Source organism: Nannospalax galili, unplaced genomic scaffold (assembly GCF_000622305.1).
Source record: "Nannospalax galili isolate Female #2095 unplaced genomic scaffold, S.galili_v1.0 scaffold192, whole genome shotgun sequence".
NCBI lineage: Eukaryota > Metazoa > Chordata > Mammalia > Rodentia > Spalacidae > Nannospalax > Nannospalax galili.
In genome coordinates this window covers 2338238-2353662 of record NW_008331810.1, presented here as the reverse complement: position 1 = coordinate 2353662, position 15425 = coordinate 2338238, and the positions used below count along the sequence as shown (strand labels likewise).

Genomic DNA, 15425 nt, shown 5'->3' with positions numbered 1-15425 from the left:
ATGGGGTGCTTACATACATGCAGGCATAACACTCACACACATAAAATAAAAATAAATAAATAAAAAAAAATTTAAAACTTGTGTAGCTAAACCTAACAGCTTAACTTTGGAGATCACTTTCCCTTTTGTTTGGGTCTAAGTTATTCTCCATCTCAGCATTTCCAACGTCAGTACTCCGTGTTTACATTCTATTGTATCAATGAAGCAAAACACTGAAATGAATTTTATGAGTAAGTTGTTTTAACATCACTTGTTGAACAGAGCACCCCATTCCTACCTTTTAGAAATACACGTTTAGTTTGTCATGTAAAAACTTCTGCTTGTTTTTTGCCAGTCCTTGGCTGTGTATCTTGGGCTCATAACCTCTTTGTGCTTGAGTGTTTAATTTTCAAACTGTCTCAAGCTTAAGAGAGTTAATATAAAAATATGAATTTTGCAGAGAAAATGAAAGATGTTGGATCTCTTTACACTAAATATGCAAAACAAGTTCAAAACCAAACATTGGCCTAAACGTAAAAGCTATAGCTTTAAAACTCTTAGAAGAAAATATTAGAGTAAACCTTTGTATCAGAAGGGAGGAAACGGTTTCTTAGCTGTGACACCAAGATCGCCAACAAAACCTGAAAACCGTGATTTGGGCGTTTTAAATAGCACACAGAGGCACTTGCCACCAAGCCCAATGACGTGAGTTCGATCCCCAGAATCCATTTCCCAACTCCTACAGGTTGGCCTCTGACCTCCACAGATGTACTGTGGCACACATTGAATAAATAAATAAATGTAAAAAGCATTTTTTGCAAAGCAGAAGTGGACAGAAATTTGAAGAAAGCATTGTATGACTCTGTGAACGCTCTAAGCCTTACTGCGTTGCACGTTAAAGCATGAATAGCGTGTGAAACGTACCTCCATAAAACTATTTTTAAATATAATTCTCAGGAAGCTTCATAGCTTCAGATAGGGGCATGTAACACTTTTTTAACAGTCTGAGCTCGGAAGTTAGATCATGCGGTTTCAACGTCCAGTTCACTGGCTGATAAAGTTATGTAAACTGTGTTAAGCTCCAGTACCTTCTCAAGTTTTACACTCCTCATCTGTGAAGGGTAATCGCCTGTAAGTTCTGGTGTTACACACCGATAAAGTGATAGAATGACTGCCAAGAGGGTACCCAGAGTTCCAGTCAGCTCTCACTGCTGGGAGCTGTGCACTCGCACCCTTGATGCCCATGGAGACTTACAAAGAATTAGTCATTATCAGCACGGTGTTCTACACATGCCATGATGCCCATGTGGAGGTCAGAGGACAACAGAGCTGCTTCTCTCTGTCCACCTTTATGTGGCCTCTAGGGCTTGAACTCATGTGGCCAGATCTGCACAGGAAGTACCTTTACCCACTGAGCCATCTTGCAGCTTGTAGACGTTTTCATTGTGTCCTAATTTGTACACGAGACTCATACTGTTTAACACTTGCGTTTTTATGGACTGTTAAAGTTGTGCTAAAGGAACGCGCACCTCTACTCCTCTGCCTGTCAGTCTTCCCTTTAATGTTATCCAAAGTTGATGCCCCCAAACATGAAACTCCCCTCCTTTTTCTCTAGGGTCCTTGGTACCCTTGAAGAAAGGGAGGTAGAGCGCATGGTCTGGGGTGTAGATGCCTTTCATTAATTTTTCTCAGATACCTGACTTTTCTTTGAGACATGGTCTCAGTCTGTAGCTCAGGCTGATCTGGAACTCCCTATGTAGTCCAGGCTGACTTGAACTCAGAGATCTACATGCCTCTGCCTAGACTTTTGAATTTTGTAAGCCAGTTGAAAATGATATTTTATTTGTGTTGCCTACACTCAGGTTATTCATAACCAGTTGCTTACTACTGAAGTCCTTGTTGTCTAAATGCTTTTGATTGACATTGAAAGCCTCAGGGTAGGGGCTGGAGAGTTGGCTCGACAGTTGAGAGCACTGGCTGCCCTAGTAGAGGACCAGAGTTCGATTCCCAGCACCCACATGGCGACTAACAACCCTCTGTAACTCCAGTTCCAGGGGAATTCAGTGCTTTCTTCTGACCCCTGCAGGCATTGCACAGCATGAGTGTGCTTACATATATGCAGGCAATATGCTCATACACATAAAATAAAAATAATAAATAAAATATTTTTAAAAGCCTCCAGGTGAAGAGACCATAGCAAGAACATGCCCAGAGGTGTAGAGAACCATTTCATCAGAGCCAGTCCATCTTTCATTCATTCAACAAACATTTTCTTGAGTCCCTACCCTGTACCAGGCAGAGTGCTAGGCCCCATCACTCAAGTACCTGAGCTGGAATCTTGGACTGCTATCCTCCTCTGTCAATCATGTCCCTGCTTTCCAGCCAAAGTCCCACCCCACCCTAGGACAAGCCCACAGGGGACCACATTGGGTTCATTTTTGTTGGGTGAGCACACTTCAAGGGAAGCAGTCTAGTGCCCTGAACAGGAGATGTGGGAAGGCACACACTGCACACCTGGGTTTCTGATGGGAAGATTCAATGAACTACTAGCCTTTTATATGGATAGCATTGGGAAATGGGGGTAACTCGTGTGTGTATGTGTGTGCGTGTGCATGTGTGTGCATGCGTGTGTGTGTGTGTTGGTGCACGTGTGTGCACATGAGTGTGGAGGTGAGAGGCCAACCTTCGCTGTTCTTCAGGTGAGGTCCAGTTTATCTTTTGAGAAAGGTTATCTCACTGGCTGGCCAGGAAAATCAGGGGATCCACCTGTCCCCTCTGCCCTAGTACTGGGATAACAATGAACGCCACCTCACTCAGCCTCTGTGTAGATGCTGGAGATCAAACTGAGGTCCTCATGCCTGCCTGGCAGGCACTTTACTGACGGCAACCTCTTGGGGCCTGAGACTGGATGTTTTATCAGATCTTACTGATAGGAGAGAGAAATGACACCAGGCCAGCAAGGTGGTGGGTGAGGGGCAGAGACCATTCAGGACGGACAGGAGGCAGCTGCCTGTGCATATTTATGGTTGTTTTTTAAATTTTCTTTAATGATTTTTATTTTATCTGTAGTGTCTTGCCTGCGTGTGAGTTCACCCTTGTCATGCAGTGCCTGAGAGGCCAGAAGAGGGTGTCAGATCCCCTGGAAGTGGAGTTATGGATGATTGTTAGCCACAGTGTAGGTGCTGGGAACTGAACCAGGAGCCTCTGGAAGAGCAGCCAGTGCTCTTAACTGCTGAGCCATCTCTCCATCCCCCTGTTTATGGTGGTTTGATGATGTTCGTGTTACTGTGTTCAGAAATGATGATGAAACAGTCTTGTTTTCATCTTGAGCCATTTGGGCCATAGATGGTCCTTGTCTAATGCTAGTATGTTGTGGCGTTCTTTTCCCTTCGTCCACAGAACAGGAAATCTCAGGTGGGACTTTCAAACCAGCTCCTAGATGCCAACGTCAGCCTTCTTCCTCTCGTTTCTTTTAATAATTATGATCATCTCGTTAGTTTTAGCTTACTCTGTCTTGGAAAGGATGCAGATGATAATGCGCGGTTTTGTTTAGCCTTAACTGAAGTAGAATAGATCATACACATACTATTCTCCAAGACCCTGGGCCAGTTTTATTGCAAACTGAGCTAAAAAGCGTTGTCAGATCATCTACTCTGCTGTGGGCCCTGTGAACATAGCGGTGCGCTCCTGGAAAGGTGAACTTGGAGAGTTCCTTCCCATAACTCATTCAGTGTCAAGTACAAGCTCAGGCCCTCATGCGCACTTCTCCCTTGAGGACAACCAGGTATGACCCTCTGTGGGGACAATCTAGACCACTTATGTTAGGACACATTCTAAGACAACAGCTGAAGAGCAGAGTTGCTGGTAGATGCTTGTAACACAGGGGGAGTCATGGTGGGGTGTGCAGGCCGTCTGGGCAGGGACCAGCCATGTGCTGTTATGAGCAGTGCAGACATGTATGCACGGAAGCACAGAGACAGGTGTGAGGGCAGCACACACCAAACCCACCTGTTTATCCAAATCCCACAGCTCTGAGTCAATGAATTTCAAAACTACAAAGTCATTTCCACATCCACTTAGCTGTTGATTTTAGGGCCCGTGATAGCAGAACATGGCCACCACAAACAAGAACAGACAAGGACCTTGCCTTTCTAAAGCTGAGTGAGGGAGCTTGGGACTCCTTTTAGGTACAGGTGCCGTGAGTTTATATGGTGAGCATGTTATATAATAAAGCCCAAAGGACTATACAAGGTTTTATAAACATAACAGAAACCTCAAGTTATCCATCAAGCACAGAGGATAAAAGCTGTTTAGATGATTCTAATTTTCTTTGTTTTAATGTTACTTATTTGTATTTTGTGTATTTGAATGTATTGCCTGCATGTGCGTAAGTGCACCCATGTTGTGCAATGTCCGCAGAGGTCAGAGAAGAGAGCACTGGATTCCCCTGGAACTGGAGTTACAGCCAGTTGCTGGCCGCCATGTGGGTGCCAGGTCCTCTGCAAGAGCAGCCAGTGCTCTTAACCGCTGAGCCATCTCTCCAGTTCCCGAGATGATTCTGATTTTCATCTTTGTATTATGAGTCCATTTTCTATCGGCATGATGAAATGCTTCATGTATGGTAGCTGATGAGGGATGGACGCCTACCCAGCTCTCAAGTTTGGAGACTGAAGGGAATCAGTCCTTCAGACAGAAGGAATCAGTCCAAACACCATGGCTGGCTCGGCTGATGACCCCTGATGGGATCACCTCACAGCAGATGTTATCATAGTGGGAGAACCTGAGAAAGAAAGAGAGAGAGATCACATAACCAGAAGAAAGTCAGAGACCAGGGAGGGACCAGGCTCGCACTTGTATAATACCCCTCTTGTAAGGATCAAGAGGGAGCGATGTCAGTCCCTTCCAGGGTCAGTTCTCCCAGTCAACTAACTTCCATCCACCACTCCCCACACTGCCACACTGAGGAGCACACTTCTAACACGCACACGTGTCCCTTTCCCATGTTTGGGAGAAGCAAACCACACAGCAGTTTTCACTGTAAGGAAGTAAAGCTGACTGAGACCAAAACACTGACCAAAACCAACTTGGGAAGAAAAAGGTTTATGGCATCTTGCTCTTTTGTAACAGTCCGTCACCGAGCCAAGCCAGGAGCTTAATCAGGGGAAGAACCTGGAGGTAGGAGCTGAAGCAGAGATCCTAGAGGAATGCTGCTTACCTGCTTGTTTACCTATACAACCCTGGACCATCTGCCCAGGGGTGGCACCACCCACAGTAGGCCAGCCACCGCCACCACTCAGCAATCAACAAAATATCTCAGAGACATGCCCACAGCCAAGTCAGATAGAGGAAAATCCCTAATTACTGTTCCCTCTTCCCAAGTGTGTCAAGTTGACAACGGAAGCCATCCAGCACAGTTGATGATGGTCAACTTTGTGTCAACTTGGCCGTGTATGGTGCCCCAAAATGTGGTCAGGTACCAGCCTGCATGTCCCTGTGAAGGTCTGTCTCAGATGTGATTAGCATTTAAATCTGTAGACTGAGCAAAGTAGATTTTTCTCCATAATACAAATGAACCCCATCAGCTGAAGACCTTTGAAAAAGCATGTAGTTAATAAACTTGCTATCATCAACACTATGTAAAAACTCAGATGATCGATAGATAGATAGATAGATGATAGATAGATAGATAGATGATAGATAGATAGATGATAGATAGATAGATAGATAGATAGATAGATAGATAGATAGATAGATAGATAGATAGATAGATGGTGATAGCCAGATAGATTGATAGATAGATGATAGATGATAGATCAAACATTGAAAAGTCTGGTCTTGCTTAGGGATGTGGGAAAACAGAAGGAATCAGTTTATGCTTCCTCCTGTCACTGACTCCGAGCGTGCTCTGATCTCTCTTTTTGACAATAGCCTGTCCAGTTTAAGCTGTGATGTTCTGCCTTCCCCTGACCTGGAGCATCCAGTCTTTTCATTCTGGGTCATTTGCTCCCATTGTTGGGGTGACATGAGACGATGAGTGAGAGACAAAGGATCCTTTGTTTGCTGTGGGCCTCTGCTTGGCAAATAGGCTACATGCTAAGACTATTTTCTGATACCGAACAGTGTCCTACAGTTCCATTCAGCTCTGATACTCACTACCTGGACTCAGCATCGGGTCCCAACAGAACTGCCCTCACTTCAGACACCAGCAGCCAACTGGGTTCTCACATTGCCCACACTTCAGCCTGGCCAGCTCCAGGTTGAAGGTCATACAACCTCTTTACATGTGATAATTTGCTAGAACAACTTTCAGAACTCAGAATTATTGTACTGAATGATCACTGTTACCAAGGATACAAATGAACAGATCCTACACGGGGATGTGAAGAAACATCCAGAAGGGTCCCAAGATCAAAGCTGGGGAGGTTCTGTGTTGGCAGAGTTGGGTACCTCACTTCCCTAGAACACTGATTTGGCACGCGTTGTGTGACAATATTCCTAGGGAAACATGAACACACGTCTGCTCACCCCAGGCAAGGGACCAACGACAAAGGGTGAACCAGTGAGTTATGGGGTCACTTCCAGGAGTGTGGGTGAGGGTTAATTACAGGAGCAGAAGTGACTCCAAGACAGCTGCAGCACCAAACCCCATTCCAGCCCTCAGGAAACCTGGAGTGCACTACATAGCCTGCCGGCAGCTCACAGGCTGCAGAGGGTCTCTGTCAGGCCGCTCAGGGCTCTGAGCCTCTTCTAGGCAGCAGAGTGCATCTTATCTGAGGGTGTCTCTCAGCTTTCCTTAGGCCTTAAATATGCTGAGAGGGAGGAGTCCAGTGAATCAGGTCAATTTCAGAGACTTCCTGAAGCTTTTAAGTCATTTACTCTGAGTTTTAAGAAACCTCCTTGCAGGATGGAATATTTTAGCTCAGAGGAAATGTTTACACATCAACCAGGAAGCTCTCTGTGCCTCACTGTTGAGTTTCTAAGTTTCACCACTGAGACATGTTGATTAAATCATTGGCCACGTGTTTAAACCCTCTCTCCATCTGCCCTGATTCCCAGACATCAGGGCTGGGGCTGAGCAGTTCAGGTCCCTAGTCACAGGCTTGCTCTTTTTGCATGGCTAACCCCTCCCCAGAAACAAACTGGCCCCATCATGATTCACCAGCATAAACTCAGGTATGGCAGAAAGGGACTCATAAATAGTAGAACACTCTCAATACTCAGAGAATTCCAGGGATTTTTAAAAATTATTTTTACTTTATGTGTATGAGTGTTTTGCCTGCATGTACGTGCACCTATATCATGCAATGCCTGAAGAAGCCAGAAGAGGGCGACAGATTCCCTGGAACTGGAATTATGGATGATTGTTAGCTGCCAAATGGGTGCTGGGAACCTGGGTCCTCTGGAAGGGCAGCCGGTGCTCTTAACCACCGAGCGATCTCTGCAGCCTCACCAAGAGTGTTTGAAGCTCTGTCCAGGAATCAAGGACAAAGCCAAATATCCTCTCTTTTGGGGTCACATAACAAAACATATATGACTTACCGGGTAATAAAATTTCAAGTTCCCTGCCACATGGTCCCTGAGTTAAGGGACCTAGAGGTGGATGACTGTATCTATAATCTACCTCCCTTCTACACAGACTTTCTTCATGCTGGTGCTCCAGTGCCATTGTCCCCCCTCAGAGAGCCCCTGACACCTTTCCTGTGATGACGCTTCCTTAGTCACGTTGGCCTCTGCTTCATTCTTCCACTGAGGTGGCATGTGGTAGGTAAACATGTTCCCTCTCAATGAAGAGCAAATTAGAGCATGCCAACACCATTTTCCACCCCCATCGGCCCTCCTCTAGGAGTGTTCTTTGAATTCCTCCTGCTTGGATCTGAGAGCTCAGGAAACTCAAGCCTTGACACTCTCTAAGAACTCAGGCCGAAGTCCTAATTCTCCCACTTTGAAAGTGAGACGACATGAGGTCTAAAGTGAGGAAGAGGAGTACTATATGTTAGGACTCCTGTAAAAGGAATCTGGTTCCGGTACTCTAGAAAGTTTAAGGACATGACTTTACCATCTTCAAATTTGGGACATAGAAACCAAAGCCAGGGCAATAACAAACATTCTTATCAGAGCTGCAGAGGTGGGTCAGCCGTTAAGAGCACTGGCAGTTCTTGCAAAAGATCCAGTTTCAGGTTCCGGCACCCACATGGCAGCTAACAGTAGTCCCAGATGCCAGTTCCAGTGTATCCAGCGCCCTCCTCTGGCCTCTGAGGGCACTGCACACACATGATATTTACAGCAAAACATTCATATATATAAAAGAATAAAGGAAAATAAGTTCTCAGAATTCTCTTGACTATCTAGATGGCCCTTTTAAATGTATTTATAGCATGTGTGCTCTCATATGTGTATATATATATATATGCCTTATTATAACAGCTATTTATGTTTCTAGACTTTAAAAAATGTATTTCTTTTCATAATTTTTGTAAGTGTGTGTGTGTGTATTTGGTGGAGGGGCACATAAGCATGTGGGTACATTGGCATGTGTATGTAGGTGTATGTAGAAACAAGAGTTTGACACTGAGTACTTAGCTTCCCATCTTACTTTCTGAGATAGGGTCCCTCACTAAGCCCAGAGCTTACTAATTAGCCAGACTACCTTGCTGGTGAGTTCCCGGGACCCTCCTGTCTCTGCCCTACCCAGAACTAGGGTTACAAATTCATGCCATTTGAGTGTTGAGGATCTGAACCCAGGCTTTCCTGCTTATACAGCAGACACTTTACCAACGGAGACAGCTCCTCAGCCTGCCTAGACTCTTTTGAAATGAAGCAAGTGTAAAGGTTGGTAAGTCTTTCCTGATTCCAGAATTCACCTGTGCTTTACATGCCCACATGTACTTTACATGTGACTTACTTATCCATGACTTAGGAATGAATATTCACAGACAGCTTCCATTTGTTATGTCGTAGCTCTTGAGAGTCAGCAGCCACACAGCTCACCATGCCCTAGGTTTCCGCATCTCCCTCAACCTGCATCCTGACAGCCGTGACTGTAGTCTCATCTGAAGGCTCGAGTGGGCAAAGAGCTGCCGCCAAGTCCATGTGGCCATTGACAGGACTCAGCGGCCCCTTAGACTAACGGCCTCTGTTCCAACATGACTACTGATCAGACACCACCTTGCAGTGAGGGCCTCTCTAACACATCGCTTACTCTAAGAAGACATGCCAGGTGAGGAGACTGGAAGCTTCAGCCTCAGGCAGCCTGAGCATGGAACTGACATGGACTTTGCCACATTTTACTGGTTAGAATCAAGTCACAGGTCTTCTCACATTCAGCAGAGACTCCCCAAGACCATGGCTCTCGGGGGGCAGGAACAGCGGCTGCCCTCCACAGGGTACACAATCTTCAAGGGGCTATACCAGCTAGAGCTACGTAAGCCTAGCTCTTCCTTCCAGAGTCTCTCTTGCGTGAGTCATGATGCCTCTTCTGAACTGAAATGAGGGAGGTAGTGATGCTGTGGTTTGGATGTGGTTAGAGTATTTCCCCTGGGGTCCATTCACCTTTAGTCTTCAGTGTGAGGTTGGGAGGTGACGATACCTTTAAGACTTGGGGGCTGATGGAGATCTCCAGGTCACTCAAAGCACTGTCTGGACTGTGGGACTTGTCTCTCTGGTTTCCTGTTCTGTAATGTGATTGCCTTTTCACATATAAACTCTTGTCATGGGTGTGATGTCCCCAAAGCCCGCCCCCCTAGAGTTCAGCCCACAGAGAGATGTGAATAAATGCCTATTCATCTCAGTTTAGGACACCAATGGCAAACTAAAGAAACAGTTGCATCAAAGCCCAGATTGAACTAATGTGTGTGTTGGGGTTACAGGAGCGTGGGTGATGGCCCTCAGAGGCCGGGTCCCTGGATCTACATGTGGAACGTGCAGGCAGCTCCACTGGGCATTCCTCTTCTCCAGCAATTTTAACTACACATGTGTTCTCAGGAAAAGGCCTTGTGAATATTACAGTGTTCTGAAATTCCAAGTCTTGGCTGTTTCATTAGATTCCTGAAACTGATCATCCTCGCTCTTCCTACCAGGAATGAATGACTCAATTTAGAGTAAATAGTTCATGGGATCATGCCACTGGGTCCCCAACCCTGTGAGCTAAGTAAGCCCCCTAAATTTACTGTTTTATATCCCAGTCCATTCAGGCTGAGATTGGTTGAGCTGTTCTGTGTCATACAGTCTTCGGCTTGTGTGACTTTTAGTGGTCTGTATATTCCACCTGCCTAGCCTTGGGACTGCATAGCCCTGCCTTAATGGTGTATTGGGTATCTGGTGCCTTACAAGTCCTCAGCTGCATCCATAGCAGAGTGTCCTGCGTCCTGCTCCCCTGGGGACAGCGACAGCAGGTGCCGCTGAGCAGGGAGTGTAGGAGCCTCACAAACCACAGAACATGGCAGGACAGAGGTTAAAGACAAAGTTGATGGTTTTATCCATCCCAGGACTGGCCTGAAAGACAGGGAAGGACACTCATAAGTGTGGGGTCTTGAAATCACATGCAACACCAACTTAGCTGCTCTCTTTTCCATTCAAGGCCTGCACGTGCCAACGTAGCCTTTCGTCCAAGCAGTGTTTAATTACTTCCAGCAGCCTCTGTGGGCAGAAGATGTCAGTAATCTTTCAAATGTTCTCATTAGTGGTGAGGCTGGGGATGTCAGCCATGGCCCCGGTGCAGCTCAGCAGCCATCACGGAGCCGTCATCCAGCACTTCTGGGGTTCCCTAATATGTCTGTTGCCCTTTTGCTGATAAGCACCAGAGATAAAGGAAGCCACAGAGATGTTGTCAGGGGATTCAGAAATTCTGGGTCGATTCTTCAGGAGGAAATGTAAAATGGTTGTGTATTGCATTGCATTACCAGCCATCCATCAAAAGTGTCCACTGTAAGTGTGCAATCTTAAAGTGATTACAGGTGGCCATGATGATTTATCACCCTAACTTGAGACATTTATTTCCAGCTTCCCACGTGGTGCCATGTACTCACTCTGTCTAAGCTCCCACTCCTGTCACAGACACCTTCTGAAAGGCAGAAGCCTTCGCCTTTCTCCCTTAGTCTGATCTGTGTCCTTGAGTTTTCCTTTAAACACCCACACGCCTTACCACCACAGGGGGCTTTTCAGAGACGTCCTAAGCCTGCTGAGACAGAGTGTGCAAATGCTGCACGGGCTAGGCTTGCAACAGCTCCAGGAGTCCTCAGATTTCCACACATCAGTCTGCTGGCCACAGTCCTATAGTGGGAGACCCAGTCAAGTACATATGCTGTCATCAAAGGTTTAAAGGCCAAGGTCATGAAGTCAAGGTTGCTCTAAGTGGAATCTACAAAGTAGACTATGCTGGAGCTTAAAAGTCCACCGAGACCTCAGCCTCCTTTGAAGCAGCTCCACTGTGGTTCATGTGTATGACATGCTAGGGCTTTCTTCCCTGTAGAGCTAAGCTGAGCAACTGGCAGGTGGGCTCGATACCTCTTCCAAGTATGAGGCTACCAGGAGGGGCTTCGTGTCTTCCTTCCTGTGTTTGCAGTGTGCTGGGAGTTCCTCCGGTCTTCTGGCTGCCTGCATGGAGCCACCCCACTGCCTTTGCCCCATGAGGCCGAGACCACCTCATCTGTCCACTCTGAAGCTTACATTCCTGTATCCCAGGCTGCAAAGAGCGTTCACATCCGACCCTGACAAGCAGATCCCCAGAACTCACATAAGGCTCAGCATGGTAGAAGGTGATCGTGTGTGTCTGAAACTCCACAGTACTACAGTGAGATGGAGCCAGAGATGTCTCCAGAAGCTCACAGACCAGCTAACATGGTATATGCATTGGTGGCCAGGAGACCCTGCCTCAAATGCAGTGGACTACCTAAAGCATGACCACTACCATCTTTAGACTCAGGAACACACACACACACACACACACACACACAGAGAGAGAGAGAGAGAGAGAGAGAGAGAGAGAGAGAGGGAGAGAGAGAGAGAGAGAGAGAGAGAGAGAGAGAGAGAGAGATTTTTAAGTTAAAGATTGATCTAAGGCCACACATAGGGTGACCAACTGCCCTAGCTTACATGGGATGCAGCTTTCACACTAACTTCTAGACTCTAGGGTAGTTGGAAATCAAAGGGCTGACATGTAAGTTGTGGCTCTTTCCAAGCCACGAGCTATGGACTTCTGCCTGTTTGTCTAGTTTTGCTTCTTGCAGGCATTTGACGTTAATCTGTTAAAAAAATTTTTTCTTTATACATATGAGTGTTTGCCTACATACATGTAGGTACACCGCATGCATGCAATGCCTGTAGAGACCAGAAGAGGGCATTGGATCCCCTAGAACTGGTACTATGGATGGTTGTTAGCCACCATGTGGGTGCTGGGAACTGAACTCAGGTCCTTCGCAAGAGCAGCCAGTGCTCTTAACCACCTCTCTATACCCATGTGGTGTTATCTTGATCATAGGAATGTAGGTTTTGGGTTTTTTTTTTTTTTTTTTTAGAGTGGCAGGACTTTTCTCAGCCCAGTCAGGCTTGGCCCAGTGTTGTAAGATGCTTGACCAACTCAGGTTGGTCATCAACAGTCAACCTGAGACAGTGACTCTAAGTTTGTTGTCTCACACCAATGGGAGTTAATGACAAGGACTCTCTTGGGAATGTGCAAAGAAGAATCAGGCCTTATTAAGATTCAATTTACAGAGGGACCGGGTTCAGTTCCCAGCAGCCACATGACAGCTAACCGCCATCCATAACTCCAGTTCCAGGGGATCCAATGCCTTCTTCTGACCTCCTCAGACATTGTGCAACACAGGTACACTCACACACACGCAAGCAACACACTCATACATTTGAAAATAAATAAAATACTTTTTAAAAAGATTTAATTTACCCATTTGTTTCTGTGCTGCTGGAAATCAAACCCAGGGCCCCAAACATGCTAGGCAAGTGTTCTGCCCCTGAGCTATGCCCCCAGCTAGTAAGATTTAGAGCAAAGTGGGACATTGAGGATAAATGAGAGAAACTCCCACCGGCTGAGAGGAATTTCCAGTTGGGGAAAAGCCATTGAGTTTCCCTTGTTCAGAGGCTTATAGGTTAATGGCCAAAACTGGACAAAGGGAGGGGTAGTCTACTGAGATCGATCAATTCTCTGCGCTATCATAGGCTGAGCCAATGGAAGACCCACACACTCTCTGTCTGTCCTCCTGACCTGACCAGGGAGATGATCACGTGCTGTCCATGCACTGCTCATTCAGTTAAGAGTGACTGAAGCCCCCTCTGTCCATCTCAGACTCCAGCCTTGACCTTGTCTGTCTGCTGTTAGTCACTGGGTGGGAGAAGATGTGGGTGGGAGGGGTACAGATGGGAGGGTGCAGGTGGGTGTGGGTGCTGATGGGGGGTGTGGTGTGAGGGGAAGTACAGATAGAGAACAGTGCAGGAGGGTTATCTCCAAGTGGGCAGGGGGCAGGCAGAGAGAATTGTGGAGCTGAGCTCCAGGAGCCTCATGCTCATGGCCAAGCAAGTGCCCCCAGCAAGGCTCAGGAGTGCCCCTAGCAAACCTCACCCATTCTTACAGGAGCAATGTCATGCCCTAACAAGGTGACAATGCCCCTGAACACAGGGCTTGCCCTTCTTAGGATCCAGGCCCCGTTGAAGCCCTCCCACTCCAGAGATGTGCGTCTCTGAGAATGGTTGGTTGCCTCTCCATCCCATCTGTGCAGCCTTGGTTTGAGGACTTGGACTTTATGTTGTCACGCCAACAAGCCCACAAGACTCACATACCAACAAATGGCGCTGGGGGTCCCCGGAGCAGCGCTTTGCTGGTCTGCTCGCACAGATGTGTGTTGCTGGCAGCTGGGCTAGCGTTGGAATTGCATGGTGCCTTTTGGACTATGGACAGGAATGGGGTCCAGGAAGCTGATGGGAAGCAGGACTGTCATTCCACTCACGTCCCTCCTGAAGATTCCTAACACCTAGTCAGACTCTCCTGAGGCCAAGGCCTCTGCAACCAGCAGCAAGGCGCACTGTCTTATGGGAAAACTGTCAGGGCAGAATCTAACCTTTCTACAAGCAATCATAGCAATGCAAAGCTTACACACCACTTTGTAATTAATTACATTGGTTCTTTGACAATTTCATATGTGTTTATAATGTGTTCCTGTCCATCTTTCCTGCCTTCTCTTTTGACAGCTTCATTTTTATTTTATTTTTATTGACTTTTTACGACTTACGTATCCCCTGTCCACACCTCCCTTTATGCCCCCAGTCCAATTTAATGTACTCTATTAGAGATATAATAAGGCCTATAGAGTCTAATTTGTGTCCCCAAATGTCCTTCAGTGTGGGTCCATCCAGTGGAGCCTGGTTAAGCTCCCAAGAGTCCCATGCTTGAAAGAGACTGTCTCTGCCCCTCCCAGCAGCCATCTGTTGCCATAGTTTCCTTAGGGTGGGTTGGAGCTTCTCACCCACTTACTCATGTCTGTGCTGGGATGATTTTTCTGCTTTGAGCTCCCATGGGACTTGTGCCTGCTGTCACCATTGCTGTGAGTCCATGGGAATAACTGACCATCTGCCTGGAAAACTTTGTTTCCTTGTGGTCATCCACCTCCTCTAGCTCTCACGATCTTTCCGCCCCCTCTTCCACAACGATCCCTGAGCCTTGGGAGGTAGAAGTCTGGTACAGGGGTCCTATTCCGGGACAAACACTCTACAGTCTCTTGTTCTTTGTACAGTAGCCAATTGGTCCATCTTTCGTGTCACTTTTTTGAAAAGCTGCTTTTATGCACCCCACTTCACCACTGACTTCAAGGTTAACTGAAGTCTATGTATCCCCACAGCATGACTTTGCTAACCCCAACTGAACAGGGCTCTCACTGCAGGTGGGCAGGGCTGAGCAGAGATGCCCACTGCTTCTGGTGGGCACACCCGCTTCTTCAGCCTGGGTCCAGAGCACCTTTGGTAGTGCTCATTCTGCTCCCGTTCCTTCAGAATTCATCTCTGAGGCTCTTAGATCCGTTCATAATAAATGAACTGCAGAACAGGCACAGAGACTTAACGACGAGAGAGAGAGAAGAGTTCACTCAGGTGCAATTGTGAATTTTAATAAGATCTTGGCTGAGGCATGTGTGATGAAGGAGGGCTGTGCAGCCGCTGTGAGAGTGGCCAGGCTCCCTGGCAGTCTCCCAGGTTGGAAAGCGTCTTGATGTGTGTGTCATCTAAATTAACTGGGCCTCGGGAGTGTTCATTACCTGCTTCTCTTTAGTGAGCATTCTGGGGTTGGTAGGGCTGTAATGAATAATACAGATAGGAAACGCAAGGTAGATCTCTCAGAGACACCCCTGCCCCGTGCTGCCAGTGTGGGGCACTGTTTCTAGGATACTGCAGGAAGACTAGTGTGTTGGGAAATATCAATGGCTATTCAAGAGCCCTCTCTTTCTTCA

The 15425-nt window shown here is 46.8% G+C and overlaps 1 protein-coding gene across 1 annotated transcript in view; it reads left to right on the top strand.

Annotated features, from left to right (window-relative positions):
- Dscam (DS cell adhesion molecule) overlaps positions 1 to 15425 on the top strand; it is a 625182-nt gene that overhangs the window by 411404 nt on the left and 198353 nt on the right. The gene's annotated exons all lie outside the window — the stretch shown is intronic.